The sequence below is a fragment of the Sphaeramia orbicularis genome, chromosome 3 (assembly GCF_902148855.1).
Source record: "Sphaeramia orbicularis chromosome 3, fSphaOr1.1, whole genome shotgun sequence".
In the NCBI taxonomy this organism is placed as follows: Eukaryota; Metazoa; Chordata; class Actinopteri; order Kurtiformes; family Apogonidae; genus Sphaeramia; species Sphaeramia orbicularis.
This window is the reverse complement of record NC_043959.1, coordinates 15,250,716-15,269,490: the sequence shown is the minus strand read 5'-3', so window position 1 is coordinate 15,269,490 and position 18,775 is coordinate 15,250,716.

Genomic DNA, 18,775 nt, shown 5'->3' with positions numbered 1-18,775 from the left:
AATAAAAGAAAGAGTTTTAATAATGATTACATATAATCAATTAATACAAAAGAAAAAGGGTTTTAATCATAATTCTACAAAATCATTAACACAAAACAAAAAGGGTTTTGATAATAATTAAATATAGTCAATTAACAAAAAAGAAAAAGGGTTTAATAATAATCAAATACAATCAATTAATATAAAAGAAAAAGGGTTTTAACAATAATTAAACACAATCAAGTGAAATAAAAGAAAAAGAGTTTTAATAATGATTATATATAATCAATTAATATAAAAGAAAAAGGGTTTTAATCATAATTCAACAAAATCATTAATACAAAAGAAAAAGTTTTTTGATAATAAATATAATCCATGAATTTAAAAGAAAAAGGGTTTTAAGACAAACAACAAAATAAAATAAATAATTAGTGTGTTTTTGTGTGTGTATTTATTTGTGTATGTTTTTGTGTGTTTTGTGTGTTTATCTGTGTTTTTTTCTGTTTTGTGTGTGTTTTTGTGTTTATCTGTGTTTTTTCTGTGTTTGTGTGTGTATTTTTGTGTGCATTTGTGTTTGAGTGTTTTTGTGTGTTTATCCTTGTTTTTTCTGTTTTTGTGTGTTTTTGTGTTGTTGTGCGTCCTTGTCCATGCCGGTGGTCTCTGTCCGGCCTCCGCCTCGGCACCCACCCACCTGCCTGCCTGCCCACCCTTCCGCTGCTGCTGCCGCTGCTGTTCTCAGCGTTTCCGTGTGATGGATGCGGCGGCTGAACGTTGTGAACGGCTGTTTGCTAATGAACAGATCTGTTTAGCCAGCCACTCCTCTGACCTTTGACCTCGCTCAGTCTTCAACGCTGAAGGCAAATAAAGCACGGCGGCGCTCGGTAAATACGGACGAGGAGGGAAAATGTAATTATTGGGAAGGAGTGTTGGCTCGACATAAAGTGAAATTATTAAAAATGATCCATGATGCGGCGGCGGCGGTGGAGGTCTGAGCATGTGCAGATGAAGGCCTGATGATGATGGATCCAACCAGGGGAAGTGTTCCTTCACTTAATGAGCGCGTCAGCCGGAGGTACGGCCGCAGCACATCCAACAGCCAATCACAGCCTCCGCCGGCCTCCGCTGGCGTTCCCCTCGTGTTGGCCGACACGTTCTTCATCCTGTTGTTTCTGGCTCACTTCATTATCTCATTTTCTGCAGATTCTGGAACGCTGGTTCCACTCAGAAGGTCAATTCATAACTTCATTTATGAGGATCATTAGATCAGCTGGTGTGGAACCGACTTCAGCTGAGGTTTAAGGCAGCGGTGGACTGGTCAACAGGAGGACTGGGAGGTCAACCGCTGGGTCAGTGGGTGAGTGGGTCAGAGGGTCAGTGGACCAGTGGGCCGGTGGGTCAGTGGGCCTGTCGGTCAGTGGGTCAGTGGTTCAGTGGGTCAATGGGGCCATTGGTCAGTGGGTCAGTGGGCCCATCAGTCAGTGGGTCAGTGGACCGGTGCCAGGAAAAAAATCCAAACAGCTGTTGCCAATGCATGGACAGCCCACAGGGTAGTGTCCATTGGCCCACACCAGGGTGAGTACTGCTGCTGTTGGGGTGGGACCAAGGGCTGGGGGCCGGCCTTTCCTCTGGTTTCAGCGGTTTCTAGACCGGCGTAACCCAGCGGATAAGTCCCGTCTGCCCTCTCTGTCTGAATAGTCCTGCAGTCCAAATCTCACTGTATAACACTTCTCGTGAGAAGGTCACCTGGGCCTGTCCAGCCAATCAGTACTCGGCATTTACTGACGTCATGTGGTAACATGACACGGCACACCCAATTACATTTCCCATATTATCACCTCGTGGTGGTCAGTTTTGCCAACTTGGAGACTTTGACTGCTAAATTTTGCAGCTTTTCAAACCCTTTTGCCGACATTTTTTGTCAAGTGTCTCGTGACAAATCTAGCAACTTTTCTGGTGTTACTGTAGACTTTTCTGGTGTTATTGGAGACTTTTCTGGTGTTATTGGAGACTTTTCTGGTGTTATTGGAGACTCTTCTGGTGTTATTGGAGACTTTTCTGGAGTTACTGTAGACTTTTCTGGTGTTAATGGAGACTTTTCTGGTGTTATGGGAGACATTTCTGGTGTTACTGTAGACTTTTCTGGTGTTATGGGAGACATTTCTGGTGTTATTGGAGACTTTTCTGGTGTTCTGGGAGACATTTCTGGTGTTACTGTAGACTTTTCTGGTGTTATTGGAGACTTTTCTGGTGTTATGGGAGACATTTCTGGTGTTACTGTAGACTTTTCTGGTGTTATTGGAGACTTTTCTGGTGTTATGGGAGACATTTCTGGTGTTACTGTAGACTTTTCTGGTGTTATGGGAGACATTTCTGGTGTTACTGTAGACTTTTCTGGTGTTATGGGAGACATTTCTGGTGTTACTGTAGACGTTTCTGGTGTTATTGGAGACAGTATCCACTAAATATACTGTATTTATTAACTAACCCTAACCCTCAGGAGTGAAAAATAAATGTATGTATTCATCCATCTATCTCCACTAAGTCCAGACCTGATCCTTAAACCCCTTAAGTCCACACCTGATCCTTAAACCTGTTAAGTCCAGACCTCATCCTTAAACCCCTTAACTCCACACCTGATCCTTAAACCCCTTAAGTCCACACCTGATCCTTAAACCCCTTAAGTCCAGACCTGACCCTTAAACCCCTTAAGTCCAGACCTGATTCTTAAAACCCTTAAGTCCAGACCCGATCCTGGACCCCTTAAGTCCAGACCTGATCCTTAAACTCCTTAAGTCCAGACCTGATCTTTAAAACCCTTAAGTCCAGACCTGATCCTTAAACCCCTTAAGTCCAGACCTGATCCTGGACCCCTACTCTTCACCCATTGGTTCTCATGGTCATTGGAGGTTAAACATCTGATTAATTGGTGGTGGAGGTGGCGCCGCTCCGTCTCTCTCTGTTATGCTAATGAGCTCATTAGATATGCAGATTCAGTCTCAGAGGACGTCGTCATTAATTGTCCTCATTGACTGGACTAATTATTTGTTTGCAGATTTAATTTGCACATGTGGATGGAGTCAGTGCCACATGGTTTGTGTGAGCGGTCGTGTTGTGGTCGTGTTGTTATGTAATCCAAACCTACAGTGTCATGTGACACAAGAATGACCAATGAACACACATGATTTAGACCAAACTTAGGAAATACATGAAAACTAAAGACACGTATGAGAGCTGACCCCACTGGTTTAAATAGAGTCAGAAAACAGGAACAAATGTAGAGTCAGGCTTTAGATTCTGTTTGTCATTTTTTTAAAAATTCAAAATTTTATTAAACCATGAAAAAAGAACTGGTCGACATTAGATGTTGAATTTAAAATTTAATATTCTAAAAAGTTTTCATTTCTTTTGTCAACATTTTTCAGAGGTTCATGGGCTGTGTGTGTGTGTGTGTTTCTGTGTGTGTGTGTGTGTGTGTCTGTCTATCTGTCTGTGTTTTTGTCTTTCTGTCTCTCTGTGTGTATGTGTCTGTCTTTCTGTGTGTGTGTGTCTATCTGTGTGTGTGTGTTTGTCTTTCTGTGTGTGTCTATCTGTGTGTGTGTGTGTGTGTGTCTGTCTTTCTGTGTGTGTGTGTGTGTGTGTTTGTCTTTCTGTGTGTGTGTCTGTTTGTGTATGTGTGTGTCTGTCTATCTGTGTGTGTGTGTCTGTCTTTCTGTCTGTGTGTGTGTGTTTGTCTTTCTGTGTGTGTGTGTGTGTGTGTCTGTCTGTCCGTCCGTCTGTCTGTCTGTGTGTCTGCTCCTTCCTTCCTTTTTTCCTTCCATCTCCATCTCTTTTTTCTTTTTTTTTTTTTCTCTCCAGGTCACTGATCTGCAGATTTCATTATGTCTCTTCTCTCATTAACTTCTGTCATGTTTTAAGGATGTGGGTGGAGTTAATAACGTCCACTGGAAGCACAGGAAAAATGAGCACATGTTTCACCCACAGTCAGACATGGTTTTTGCTGTGACTGACATCGGTGATATCTAGTCCAACCTGTGGACCCTAACCCATGGGCCTAACCCTCTAACCCAGGGCTCTCAAACATGTGGCCCGGGGGCCAAATGCATCTCGGTTCAAAAGGTTCCAATCCGGCCCGTGGGATGAATTTGCCAAGTGCAAAAATTCCACAGTCAAGGCTGTGGAACTCATTTTAGTTCAGGTTCCACATACAGACCAATATGATCTACAGTCAAATAATAACAGCAGAATCACCTACAAAAAAGAATGACTCGATGTCTTCTTCTCAGTTTGATGTGAAATTTTTTTTACATTATGTCTATAAATAATGACAACTTCAAATTTTTGTCTTTGTTTTAGTGCAAAAAATAACAATAAATTATGAAAATATTTACATTTACAAACTATAAAATGTCACTAACCTGAACAAATATGAACAACCTGAAATGTCTAAAGAAAAGTGTGGTGTCTTTGTAGATTCAATAATAATGCACATGTATAAATGATAAATTGAGGCATGATATTGTTAAAATTGCACTTTTTAAAAAAAAATAAATTTCAGTTTTTTTCAGGTTATTCACATCTTTCTTGTTTGGATAGTTTATAAAAGTAAGTATTTTCATAATTTAATGGTTTTTTTTGTGCTAAAACAAAGACAAAAATTTGGAGTTATGATTATTTATAGGTTATTCGGCTATTATTTTACCGGACCGGCCCAGTTGAGATCAAATCAGGCTGAATGTGGCCGCTGAAAGAAAATGAGTTTGAGACCCCTGCTCTAACCCAAACCCTAACCCCTAACCCTAACCCTCTAACCTTAACCCATGACACTGAACACAGTAACAGTCAGTGTAGTCCAGGTTCCATGTTCAAACCAGTTGGATCTAAAGTGGATCAGAACCGGTCCAATAAGAACACCATAACCCATGTGACAAATATAAATGTTTCTGTTTGTTTTAGTTTAAAATGACATGAAAATATTTAAAGGTCCCGTATTATGCAAATCTCACTTTGTGAAAGTTTTCTTATAGTAGTGTGTGTTGCAGTAGCCTCATTATGAGGTTTGAATTTGAAAACTGTCTGTTTCCTCCCTGCCTTGCTACACCACATTTTGTGAAAATGCCTGCTCAAACGGCCGAGTTTGAGTTGGGTCCGCTTATGACGACATAAGCGGATTTAACTCCTCCCCCTGACTGTGCCCCCACCCTGCATGAAAAGGTAAGCCCCACCCTGGCAAAGTACCTCTTGGACAACAAACATGGCGAAGGCGAGACACGCAAGTTGTGGTGTTGTTGGCTGCACACACCAACACGATAGTTTATTTTTGCTCCCCACTTCCGAGCCTCTCCGTAAAAAGTGGCTGGATTATATCTGTGATGGTCATGGACCAAACAACATTCCCAAACGCTTGTATGTGTGTGCCCGGCATTTCACGGACGAGTGTTTTTTTTTAACATGGGCCCATACAGCTCCGGCTTAGCACAAAGACTCCGAATCAGGAAGGACGCAGTACCAACGCTTCGTGACCCAAGTACAAGTGTGGGAGATGTAAGTTCTTCTCATTTTTTTGTATCTTTACTGCATAACCCTACATTACGGATAAGCTGGTGGTTGATGTGTACGTCTAACGTTAGCATGGCAGCTAACATAGCTCGGTTACTGCTGCTAACGTTTGCGTCCCCGTTAACATGCAAGAGCTGATAATATCAAGAGACATTCAACAGAACTACTTTGAACACGGGCCTTTTGTGGTTGGCATCAGTAGAGTTAGCATCAAGCTTGTTAGTAGCTGCCTGCATTAGTGGTGGTAGGCGTCTGTCCGTGTCAGGTCCACGAACACGACACAACACCGCCGTTTTCCGTCGGGGCTCAATCACGCCTCAAGGCAAAGAAAGCCAGTGTTTGGAAAGACGTCCTGTCTGAGACGTGTGTACGATGGCCTCACAGTCAACATTAGCGCCTAGTACTGCTAGCGTAAGCCGCGTCCTCTCCCAGAGAGGGGAGGGGGAGTGGGCGTGGACAGATGCGATCATTTGCATACCCGGAAGCAGGCCCAGAAACAGCCTGTCCTGAGGAGGGCTGGTGAGAGGGACTTTTTCGACCGCTGAAACTCCGAAAAAAGGATGATTTTGGGGCGAACAAACTTAAATACTATGTGTTTGGGCTTCTGAGACCTATATGACGTGACTGAAAAATAGCATAATACGGGACCTTTAAAGTATTTCTTAACAAAACACTGACTAATGTGTTGAAATGTGACCAAGCTGAGCTGGAACACAAACACACGTGTGATTTGAACCCAGTTCTGCCTGTTGTAGCTTTTAGTTTCATCAACATTTTAACCCTTCCATTAATGCTGTTATTCAGGCATCATTTAAAACCATAATATTTACAATAATTAGTCCAAAGTCCGAACCAAATGGATCACATGGACCGATGGATTCAGACGTCCCACATGATCAGATCATTGGTACGAACACTTCTGTCGAACATCCACACTTACATTTGACTTTGAATAAATAAATCATATCATTATCTTTATGGTCACAGACTTTTGGACTCGATGATAAAATCTATATTTATCATAAAGTTGAACAGTCGACTGGAATAATGATCTCATTAGTCACATTATTAATTTGGGAGTTTAATGATCCGACTCAGTTTTATAATAATTCATCTATGAAAGAGTCAAAACTGTCTGATTAATAAGACTGTCTTTTTACACTTATTTTTACACTTATTTTTAAACAATGTATGTCCTTTATTCTTTAAATTAATAATAATATTAATGAATTAATAATAGATGGATTTACTGAATTTACCACATAAATTTCAATCAGGTCCAACATCAGTAAAAACGCTGAAGAACTCCATAAATGGACGTGCTTTGTCCTTTGTGACACTCTGTAGGTCCATTCCACCCTTTTTATCTGCACTAGTTAAAGACACTAATTAACGCTAAAGCCATGTTTGGTCTGGATTCAAGGATGAAACGACTGGATTATTGAAAAACGTTGGAGTTTTACGTCTGCAAACGAAAAACCAGACACAAGAACGTCAGCAATAATAAATATGAATATTTCATATGTACGAGGAAAAGACAGAATGGAATCAGATAATTATTATGATCAGATAAAAGTAATAATCAGATAATTCTAATAATAATCATCAGATAATTATAATGATAATAATCAGATAGTTATAATAATAATCATCAGATAATAATAATAATAATAATAATAATAATCAGATAATGGGCGACACGGTGGTGCAGTGGTTAGCACTCATGCCTCACAGCAAGAAGGTCCTGGGTTCGATTCCAACACCAGTCGACAGGGGGTGGGACCTTTCTGTGTGGAGTTTGCATGTTCTCCCCATGTCTGCGTGGGTTCTCTCCGGGTACTCCGGCTTCCTCCCACCATCCAAAGACATGCACTGATAGGTTAATTGGTAAATCTAAATTGTCCATAGGTGTGAATGTGTGAGTGATTGTTTGTCTCTATATGTTCAGCCCTGTGATGAACTGGCGACTTGTCCAGGGTGTACCCCGCCTTCGCCCCTATGTAGCTGGGATAGGCTCCAAGCGACCCCTGTGACCCTAGTGAGGATAAAGCGGGTTCAGAAAATGAATGAATGAATGAATAATCAGATAATTATAATGATCAGATAATTAAAATCAGATAACAGTAATAATCAGATAATTATAATAATAATCGTCAGATAATTATAATTATAATAATCAGATAATTATAATCAGATAACAGTAATAATCAGATGTGATGCATTCACAGTCACTTCATAAATTGAATAAATGTGTTTAATATACTCACCTGGACACCAGAGGGTTAAAGTGTGTTTAATATACTCAGTCACTGCAGTTAGATTCTTTTTGACTTATTTCTGTTTTTTAATAAACTGAATAAATTCAACATTAGTTAAAGACACTTGTAATGCTACATCTGTTAGTTTTGACACTTGTGAGACACTGTACATCCAACTTTAGTTTTGTCTCTGTCCACTTGTAGACTTTCTTTTAACACTTATTGATTCAGTTTTTTTTCCCTACTTTAAAGAACCCAGGTTTCATCTCGTCTTCTTCCCTGCATATATTTGCAGCAGAACTTCATTTCCTTCTCTGGTTGTTAAACAAATAAAATCTATCTAATAAATACGAATTCAATTATCCAAAGATTAGTCTGATTTTGTTGTGATATTAACATTGATTTAAGGCCTCGTGGCTCCGTTTGCTTCGTCCACGCGTCTAGTAATTAAATCAAAATCCTCTCCAAACATTTGGCCGAACGCCTCAAACGCCGCCGTGGAGTCTGATTCAGGAACGACGGGACGCAAACGGCGACAAAATCAAGGCTTCGTGGTCGGGTGTGTTGTTCCAGGGCTTAAGGACGACACGGTTTCAATTAAAACACAGGAAAGTGGTTTGGAAACGGCAGCAGAAAAACAACCTGAGCCTCTAATCCGTCATCAGCGGGGACTTTTACAAACACACCCTGAACGCAGCACGGCCTCACACAAAGTTTCCAACGACACCAGAAACTGAAAGAAGAATCAAAGCCGAACTTTGACAATAAACACAAGACGTTTTATGGTGTTTGGTCCTGTCAGTCGTCTTTGATTGACTGATTTAGTAATTGATCGATTGATTGTTTTTTACATTTGGGATGAAATCAGACGCACAATGATGCACAATAAAAATAATGACGGATAAAGTGAACACAGGAGGAGTCTGAAACACAGAGCTGAACCCTTTCACATCCACATGTTAGAAGGGCTTGGACATAAATTCATCCTGCAAAGCATTTAAATATTGGGTTGGACTCAGTTTATGATGAGAGGAAATGGACTCATCTAATTTACATATTGTGACGTCACAGGGCGGCGGCCATTTTGGTTTGGGTAAGTTTTAGTCAAATTAAACTGGGAACATATTTATATAGGCGATTCTTTGTGCTTTGTTGTTTTTTTTTTAATCTTATCCTTAAAATAAATGAATGTAAACATTGGTATAAAGTCAAATGCAGTCAGTTTTAGTGTCTTTTGATCCAAATCTGTCCTTATTAATACTCTTTACTGAAGCAGCTGTGGGCACACCTTTAAACTGGATTTACTTCTTCACATTCATAGAAACATGCCCTGAAATTGAGTTAGGACTGAAGGGGCACATGTCCGCCCCCTACTGGTGGGAGGTGTCACCAGCTTTGGTACCTCTAATCTGGATTTATTATGGTCTGTTTCAGTCCGTTCTCCTGGTTACATAAGAACATCACTCCAGAATTACAAAACTTCTAATTCTGTATCATAGAAATTTTCATGTTCCTATTAGGTTCTGTTCAGATCTGACCCAGACCACTTTCATACGTGGTCCTAAATCTGACCCGGACCACTTTCATATGCAGTCCTAAATCTGACCTGAACCACTTTCATACGCGGCCCTAAATCTGAAACGTATCTGATATTTACCTCCGCCAAGGAGGTTATGTTTTTGCCAGGGTTTGTTTGTCTGTCTGTCTGTCTGTCTGTCTGTCTGTTTGTTTGTCTGTCCGTTAGTGTGCAACATAACTCAAAAAGTTATGGACAGATTTGGATGAAATTTTCAGGGTTTGTTGGAAATGGGATAAGGAAGAAATGATTAAATTTTGGTGGTGATCGGGGGTGGGGGGGCCCACGGGGGGGGGCCACTGATCAGCCTTGGCGGAGGTCTGCGCTCTCCGAGTGCTTCTAGTTTCCAATGTGACTTCAGTCTTAACATCCAGGTCGCATTTATCCGACCTTTATGTCATTGAAATGCGACAAATGTCCCAGTTGTTTGTCGGAGTGGAGGAAAACCATATTTCCTTCTGTAAACACAGTGTGTGTCTGTGTGGTCTCGTATTCCATCAGGACCTCTTTTGTGCATGTGGGTCACTTCAGGGTCACATACAGTTCAGACTCAAGACTGATAGAAGTCGGATTTAATGTGGAATATGAACCAACACACAAAAAAATCAGAGTTCACTCAATAATCCAAATAGTGCATTAGACCTGCTGTGGGCGGAGCCTCATGGTGTGTGGATGTGACGGTGAAAAAGGTCTGAAACACACAGACTGTAAAATGTCTGTTCTGTTCTGTATCATACTGTCCTGAAGTGAATGTTACATCAATGTTAACCCCCCCCCTCAACCCTCACCCTAACCCCCCCATAAGTACAACTGGACCACATTATCAAACACTTTGTTTTTTTGTGCTGTTCTGTGGACGTTTCTGTTTCTTATATTTCTGTTTAAAGGCCGGCATTTGGGTCTGTAAGGGTTAAAGGTGGACGTTTGGGTCTTTAAGGGTTAAAGGTGGACGTTTGGGTCTTTAAGGGTTAAAGGGGGACATTTTGGCCTTTAAGGGTTAAAGGCGGACAATTGGGTCTTTAAGTGTTAAAGGCGGACAATTGGGTCTTTAAGGGTTAAAGGGGGACATTTTGGCCTTTAAGGGTTAAAGGCGGACAACTGGGTCTTTAAGGGTTAAAGGCGGACAATTGGGTCTTTAAGGGTTAAAGGGGGACATTTTGGCCTTTAAGGGTTAAAGGCGGACAATTGGGTCTTTAAGGGTTAAAGGCGGACAATTGGGTCTTTAAGGGTTAAAGGTGGACGTTTGGGTCTTTAAGGGTTAAAGGCGGACATACCAGTGTGGGTTGGTTTAACCCGCACCAGTGCGGTTTAACCCATACCAGTGCGGTTGACTTCGTGGGCGGGCTCTGGCTCCCATCAGTCTGTCAGTTAAATGTACAAACACGCAGCCACAGCGTCTTCATTTCTCCAGCTCTTGAGCTGTGCAGGAATAAAGCGTAAAAACGACACTTTTATCATCATTATTCATTGGAAATGTGCGAGCTGATTGTCCCACTTATAAATCTACGGCGCTGGTTGATGTCTTTTTGCAGGTGTGAAGGAACAGAAGTGCGAGTGGAGCAGAATCAAGATGAATGCGGAGCTCCGACCGACGGCGGCTGACGAAGGCTCGGCGGGAGGCCACTCCATCTTAACATGGCCGTCCTGTGTCTTATGATACCTTATCATTAGTTTCCCTGACAGTGATGGAGCGGCCGCTGGTGCCCACCCCCCCCCGGCACCCACCTCCCCCAGCGCTCTGAGCCGTGGATAAAAGTAACCTTCTTTCCATAATAATGGCCATTCGTCACTTCCTTAACTGTCAGACAACAAGGGCCTCAAACAAAGTGGGATTTAACAAGGTGTGGTGGGCGGGGCCGGGGGGGAGGGGGCAGAGGGGGCAGGGACATCGACATTCAAATGGTCGACAACGTTAGTGATGAAATCTGAACATTACTACCTTGATGCGTTCAGGGGCTGTGGGAGCGCGGCGGGACCCCGTGGGGAGGAAGTCGTCCATTATCTTACAGCTCCACAGAGACGGGATGCTGCTGTTGCTATGGCAACCACTCAAACAGGGTGACAGTAAAATGATGCAGAGTGAGTGGACTGTACGGTTCAGACTGTTTATGAAGTGGAAACGTTTGAGTGATAATGTGACAGGATGTTGGATGTAGCACATGAACATTTTATCGAAGGTGGTTTTGACGTCTTTACGGATCAGTGTGTGTGTGTGTGTGTGTGTGTGTGTGTATGTGCATGTGTGTGTGTGTGCAGCAAGGTTATTATCGTTAACGAAAACAAACGAAATGACGAAAACTAAAATTGAAAAAACATTTTCGTTAACTGAAATTAATAAAAACTCTAATTAAAAGAAAAAAACGATAACTAACTGAAACTGTATTGTGAGCTTACGAAACTAACTAAAACGTATAAAAATTATGGATACAATTCCCTTCGTTTTCGTCTTTGTCAATGTCGGATTGATATCAAATTGATTTTTTCGCTCCAGCAGTTTGAGCTGGTGACACCATACAACACTTCACAGTGTGTCATGTGTGGTCACTGGTGGTTTGCAGTCGTCTTCTGGTCCCCACTCTACCTGGAACATACAGACTAAAGCTGGGACAAAGCAGCACAGTCCTGTCTGGGGTTTACTGTAGTGATGAGTGGGGTCGGGTTTTTTTTTTTTTGTTTGTTTTTTTTTTGGCGTACCGTGTGTGTGCGCGTGAGTGACAGAGACAGAGCAGAGCTAAATGACAGTCAGTGTTGAACTAGCATCCAGGTTAAAACTGGAGAGTTTATCACCATGAAAAGGCCTTCCAAGCCCTGAACTGCACAGTTTAGAAGAGGAGAAAAGAGGAGGATGAAACTAATCCAATTACAGAGGTATGGAACCTGTTAGAATGTTAAAAAAACGTTTGATATTACTAGCTACAGCTAGCTGAACTGAACTGAAGCAAAGTTAGCTAATAATGGAACTGGAGAGGATTAAGAGATGAGATATCTGCTAAGGTGTGGTTTACTGATGAGGAACTGGGTTATATATGTTTATAAGTGGTTTATATATGTTCCTATCTGCTTTAACTGCTGGTTAGCTGGTTATATATGTTTCTATCTGCTTTAACTGCTGGCTGCTTTGTGCATCTCCTCTCATGCTTTGCACATCTTCGCATTGTTTCACGTAAGTGACGTTGTGTATGGATTGCACCCCCCCTCAACCTGCTATAGGGAATTTATACATTGTACGGTACACTGTGTCTCTGCTCAGTCCATGAGCCGCCCTAACCCGACCCCCAAATAAAGTGTCCAGGGTAACCCATATCCACGCCTCACTAATTTCTTTGAATAGGATGATGAGGAAGATAAAATATATGAAATAACTAAAACTAATACTAAAACTAAACTAAACTAAACTAAAACTAAGCATTCAGAAAAAAATGATAACTAATAAAAACTAACAAACCTGCTCTAAAAACTAATTAAAACTAACTGAATAAGAGAAAAAAAAAGTCAAAACTAATTAAAACTAAACTATAATTAATAATCCAAAACTATTATAACCTTGGTGTGCAAGTGTGTGTGTGTCTGTGTGTGTATGTGTGTGTCTGTGTGTGCATGTGTGTGTCTGTGTGTGTATCTGTGTGTGTGTGTGTGTGTGTATGTGTCTGTGTGTGTTAGTGTTTGTGTGTGTCTGTGTGTGTTTGTGTGTCTGTGTGTATGTGCATGTGTGTGTGTGCACGTGTGTGTGTATGTGCAGGTGTGTATGTGTGTGTGTGCATGTGTGTGTCTGTGTGTGTGTGTGTGTGTATATACAGGTATGTGTGTGTGTATATCTGTGTGTGTGTGTGTGTGTGTGTGTTGGTGTGTGTGTGTGTCTGTGTGTGTTTGTGTGTGTGTGTTTGTGTGTGTGTGTGTGTGTGTGTGTGTGTGTGTGTGTATATCTGTTCAGTTTGGTTCCTCCAGTTCAGTAATACTCTCGTCTCCACAGTAAATATCGCAGCCTGTTGCTCAGACCCATATTTTCAGATACAGACCTGATCAAAATCTTAAGACCAGTTGAAAAATAGCTAGAATTTACCTTTTGCACATTTGGATCTTAATGAGGTTTTAAGTAGAGCTACAATATACAAAAGCAGGAAGGGGGAGTGAGACAAAAAGCACTTTGAAAAAGTAATTTATTGAAAACAACAAGTAAACTGAAATAGGCTGTTTATCAGCTGATCAAAAGTTTAAGACCGCAGGCTATAAAAGCCAAAATCTGCTCAAAATTCTCATTTTCTGTCGGGCATTCACACGGTCATGCCCTCCTGATGGCTAAAGCTAAGAAGCTTTCTCTTCTTGAACGTGGTCGGATCGTCGAGCTGCATAAGCAAGGCCTCTTGCAGCGTGCCATTGCTGCTGAGGTTGGACGCAGTAAGACAGTCATTCTAAATTTTTTGACAGATCCTGAGCATTATGGAACGAAAAAGTCAAGTGGTAGACCCAAAAAAATTACACCTGCGCTGAGCCGGAGGATCCGATTGACTGTCCGTCAAGACACAGGGCGGTCCTCGACCCAAATTAAGGCTCTTACTGGTGCCGACTGCAGCTCAATAACCATCAGACGGCATCTACGGGAAAAGGGTTTCAAAAACAAAAAACGAATTCAAAGACCTCGTCTCCTACAACGCCACAAAACTGCCCGTTTAGACTTTGCCAGGGAGCATCAAACATGGGAAATTGAAAGGTGGAAAAAAGTTTTATTCTCTGATGAGAAAAAATTTAACCTTGACGGTCCAAATGGCTTCCAACGTTACTGGCATGACAAGGAGATCCCACCTGAGATGTTTTCTACCCGGCACAGTGGAGGGGGGTCCATCATGATCTGGGGTGCTTTTTCATTTAGTGGAACACTGGAGCTTCAGGTGGTGCAGGGTCGTCAAACGGCGGCTGGTTACGTGCAGATGTTGCAGCGGGCATCCCTCATGACTGAGGGCCCTCGTCTGTGTGGTAACAGCTGGGTTTAAAAACAGGACAACGCTGCAGTTCACAATGCTCGCTTGACCAAGGACTTCTTCAGGGAGAATAACATCACTCTTTTGGACCATCCCGCATGTTCCCCTGATTTAAATCCCAGAGAGAACATTTGGGGATGGATGGCAAGGGAAGTTTATAAAAATGGCCATCAGTTCCAGACAGCTGATGCCCTTCGTGAAGCCATCTTCACCACTTGGAGCAATGTTCCCACCGGCCTCCTGGAAACACTTGCATCAAGCATGCCCAAACAAATTTTTGAAGGGATTAACAAGAACGGTGGAGCTACTCATTACTGAGTCCTGCTGAGAAAATTTTTTGTTCTGGTTTGGAGAGTTTTTTGTAATTTTTTGAGCGATGGTCTTAAACTTTTGATCAGCTGATAAACAGCCTATTTCAGTTTACTTGTTGTTTTCAATAAATTACTTTTTCAAAGTGCTTTTTGTCTCACTCCCCCTTCTGCTTTTGTATATTGTAGCTCTACTTAAAACCTCATTAAGATCCAAATGTGCAAAAGGTAAATTCTAGCTATTTTTCAGCTGGTCTTAAGATTTTGATCAGGTCTGTATATTAGTCGGATATGTTTAGAATACAGTCAGGGCAGTACCACACTGCATGATGGGAAGTGAAGTTAAAAACAGGAACGCCACATTTACTAGCTACAGTCCTGACATATTGGTATTGGGGTATCCCACCCCCTCCAAAGAAAGTTTGCAAAGTTTCAGGAGGGAATGATGGATGGATGGAAGAAAGGAAGGATAGAAGGAGGGAAGGATGGAAGGAGGAGGGAGGGAAGGAGGGAAGGAGAGAAGGAGGGAATGAAGGAAGGATGGAAGGAAGAGGGAAGGATGGAACGAGGGAGGGATGGACAGAGTAGGAAGGGAAGGAGGATGGAAGGATGGAAGGAAGAAGGAAGGATGGAAGGAAGAGGGAAGGATGGAAGGAGGAGGGAAGGATGGAAGGAGGGAAGGGGTGGGTTTACTGATTGGAAAAGCCCAAACCAGGTCCACCTGCTGGGTCTGTGGCTGCGCAGAAACAAAAACAGCCCCTTTTCTGTCAGACTGTTAATGACACTAAAGTGTTATGTGACTGTCAGTCTGAGCCCAGGGGGATTTTAGGAGGTCATCTGAATATAAGAAGTATTATCTCCAAAAGGGACCAAATGTACACACTACTGATGGAGTCACACTTAGACAACCTTTGTGTAAGTGAAACATGGCTACACTGCAATATTCCTACAAACATGATGAATATCCCGGGCTACATTTGCTACAGAAAGGACAGATCATCTGGGGGGGGTTTCTCATCTACATTAAAGACACAATCAAGTGTAATGAAATACAAGTGAACACCTCTCTTGAATGCCTTGCTCTGAATGTGGTGTTATCTCCTCAGTCTAATTTTAATATTGTCATTTTATATAATCCACTATCACACATTGTTTCCTTTCACAATGATCTGCAAGACCTCAGGAAAATCCTCGACCACCGTACTGAGACCATTATCTATGGGGACTTCAATATAAACTGGACAGACAAGAAAAATAAACAGAAATTAAAAACTATCATGACTAAATACAGTTTTAAACAACTGGTTAAAAACCCCACAAGAATAACTAGAAATAGTAAAACATTCATTGATCCCATTTTTGCCAATAGAGAAGAAAGGATAACAAAAACATCCAATCTAAGAACAGGATTATCTAACCACAACATGACTTTGGCTGTAAGAAAATTATCAAAAAAAAAAATCTTCAGACATATTCTACTTTAGATAATAACCTAAAAATGGGAATTCCAAAAGCCAAATTTAGACAACAGGAAAAGGATCTCAAATATATTAAGTGGGACAAAACCTGCAGATGGATGATGTCAACATGTGTTGCAACTCTGACTGTGACACAAAGCAAGTTAGTTGAGAAACACACAATACAAATGAAACAGTCACAAAGAAAGACATGTCTACCTTAGTGAAATAGCGAAATCTTTTCTCTCATGAAAAAAAGAGACATGGCTCTGAAAAAAGCATAGTCAAAGGGTGTATGAGTTTTTACATGAGAAAAGTCTTCATATATATATATGTGTGTGTGTGTTTGTGTTATTGTTATATTTACAGCTAAAATACAAATGTCAATTAATTATACTAACTGGAAAAATACAGATAAAAACAGTGAAAAAATTAAACTAAAACACATCTAAACCCACTGGTCAAACACTGTAAAAGAAAACTATTACTATTAAATAGAATTATGGACAGAATTCACTAGTAAAACCTGGGTCAAACCTGGATCACAGTCATACAGGATCAGCATCAGCTGAACTCACCATGGTTGCCATCGGTAACTGCAAAGCTAATATCAGCCTGTGTGTGTGTGTGTGTGTGTGTGTGTGAACCAGTGTGCTGTGTAAAGACCATTACTTCCTGTTGTGTTCCTGTGTGTTCCGTCTTTATTATTGCATAAACTGGACTAAATTCAACACATGGATCCTCTGGAATAACTGCCTCGGTGGCCGTTCCTCCCTCGACGCTGCGCTTTGCCATGATTGATGCCGATCGACCCGATGAGTCCGAGGGAGGCGGCCAAACGAGCAAAACAACAACAGGAAGAAACCAGAGCGATGAGCGGAGGATTGTCCTGGAGCGTCAGTGTCAGAAACATTAAGGATGGGCTTTGACTGCAGCGGCTCCTCTGGGTTCCTGATAATAGAGCTGGGCTTTAGGACTCATCTGGAACCGCCGCCGCCGCCGCTGAGGGCCCTCCACGCCTCGCACACTTAATACAGACCACACCTGCCGCTAACGCTGACACCGTCTGGAGAGCAGAGCAATCAGCGCAGAGACTTTACAGAGCATTTATGTGTGAGCTGAGCCTCCACGACCACACATGTGAGCTGAAGGAAGACCTGCTTCCATCTGTCTGCAACACGAGTAAAGACCCTGTAAGAGCGGAGCCACCACAGGTAAAGACCCTGTAAGAGCGCAGCCCGGAGAGGATTTCCTGAGGTGATCTGTGGGTTTAAGTCACTGATTGGCCCATCGCTTTCCTCCTGAACCTGCAGACGAGAAGAAAGTCCAAGAAAAACAGGAGCCAAGCCTCAGAGGTGTTGATAGACCAGGAGACAGAATGTGTTTTTCAGAGTAAATACTCTGGAGATGAACTGGAAACGGAACGGAAAATAGAGAACGAAGCATGAAGAACAGAAAAGGAAGAAGGAAGCCGTAGGCGGATCAGCACACAACACCGAGTCACTGACAACGGCCTCAGGGACCGACGACCGTCCACAAACCAACACCACAGGCAGATGTTCAAGAAAAGACTGGGACCAGGACCTGGACCTGGACTGGGACCGGGACCGGGACCTGGACCTGGAGGCCTCAGTGGGATCAGAAGATCAGAGAAACCACACCAGAGTTGGATCTGCAGCCGCCAAGAGTCCACAAAACAAACGCACAAACTCAAATCAAATGCACAAAGTTAAAGCATCGGACAAGTTTCATCAACTTCTGCTACTTTATATGAAATGATCAGAACGAATATGGAGTAAAAACCAAAAAACCTTGAAAACAGACAGGAAACAAAATCACTAAATATAGTAAATACTAGGCCTGTAACGGTACACAAAATTTTGGGTTCTGTATGTTTTCGGTTTTCAAAGCCATGGTTAGTTTTTTTTTCGGTTCGGTACAGGAAGAAAGAAAACCCCTCAAAATGTCTCTTAATGCATTTATGAATTTTTTAACATTTTTCCCCCAATTTTTGGAGACAATAGAATATAGAAAAACAGGAATAATATCATTCTGCTGCTACAAATCAAATAGAAAATAAAATAAATTATTAATATTACTAAATGTATTTTAATGTATTGCACTTTTCCGTGAAAGGTAGTTTCGAACAAACAAGAAAAATCTAATCACAGTTCTGTCAGTTCACATTCTGCATAAAAATAACAAAAAAATTCCACATGAAGTGCAACATTAACAAGAGGGTAAACTGGTATTCTGTTTAAACAAACTGAAGAGCAACATTGACAACACAATGAACCAAATTATTTATTTTAGGACAGATAACAAACTGTTTAGGACACTGTGTGTATTTGTGTGTGCCTGTGTGCACGGGGATTTTTTTTTTTTTTTGAGTTGGAGCCGGGGCATGGGGGGGGCGCACAGTTATATACCTGGGGGTGCAGTCCATAACCAACGTAACGAATGCTGTCATGAAACGAAAGTCAAATTTTACATACTTTCAACGTTCTATTTATTCCTCTATTATACAGCGTGCATGATAGACAGACAGACAGAGCTAGTGTCAGTGTTTTAGAACTACCGTAGTTCCTAGGGGCCAAACAACGTCCGTCTTATTAACGTCTCTTTCCTCGTTGTTGTCTTTCACCTGAACCTGAACTGATCCAAA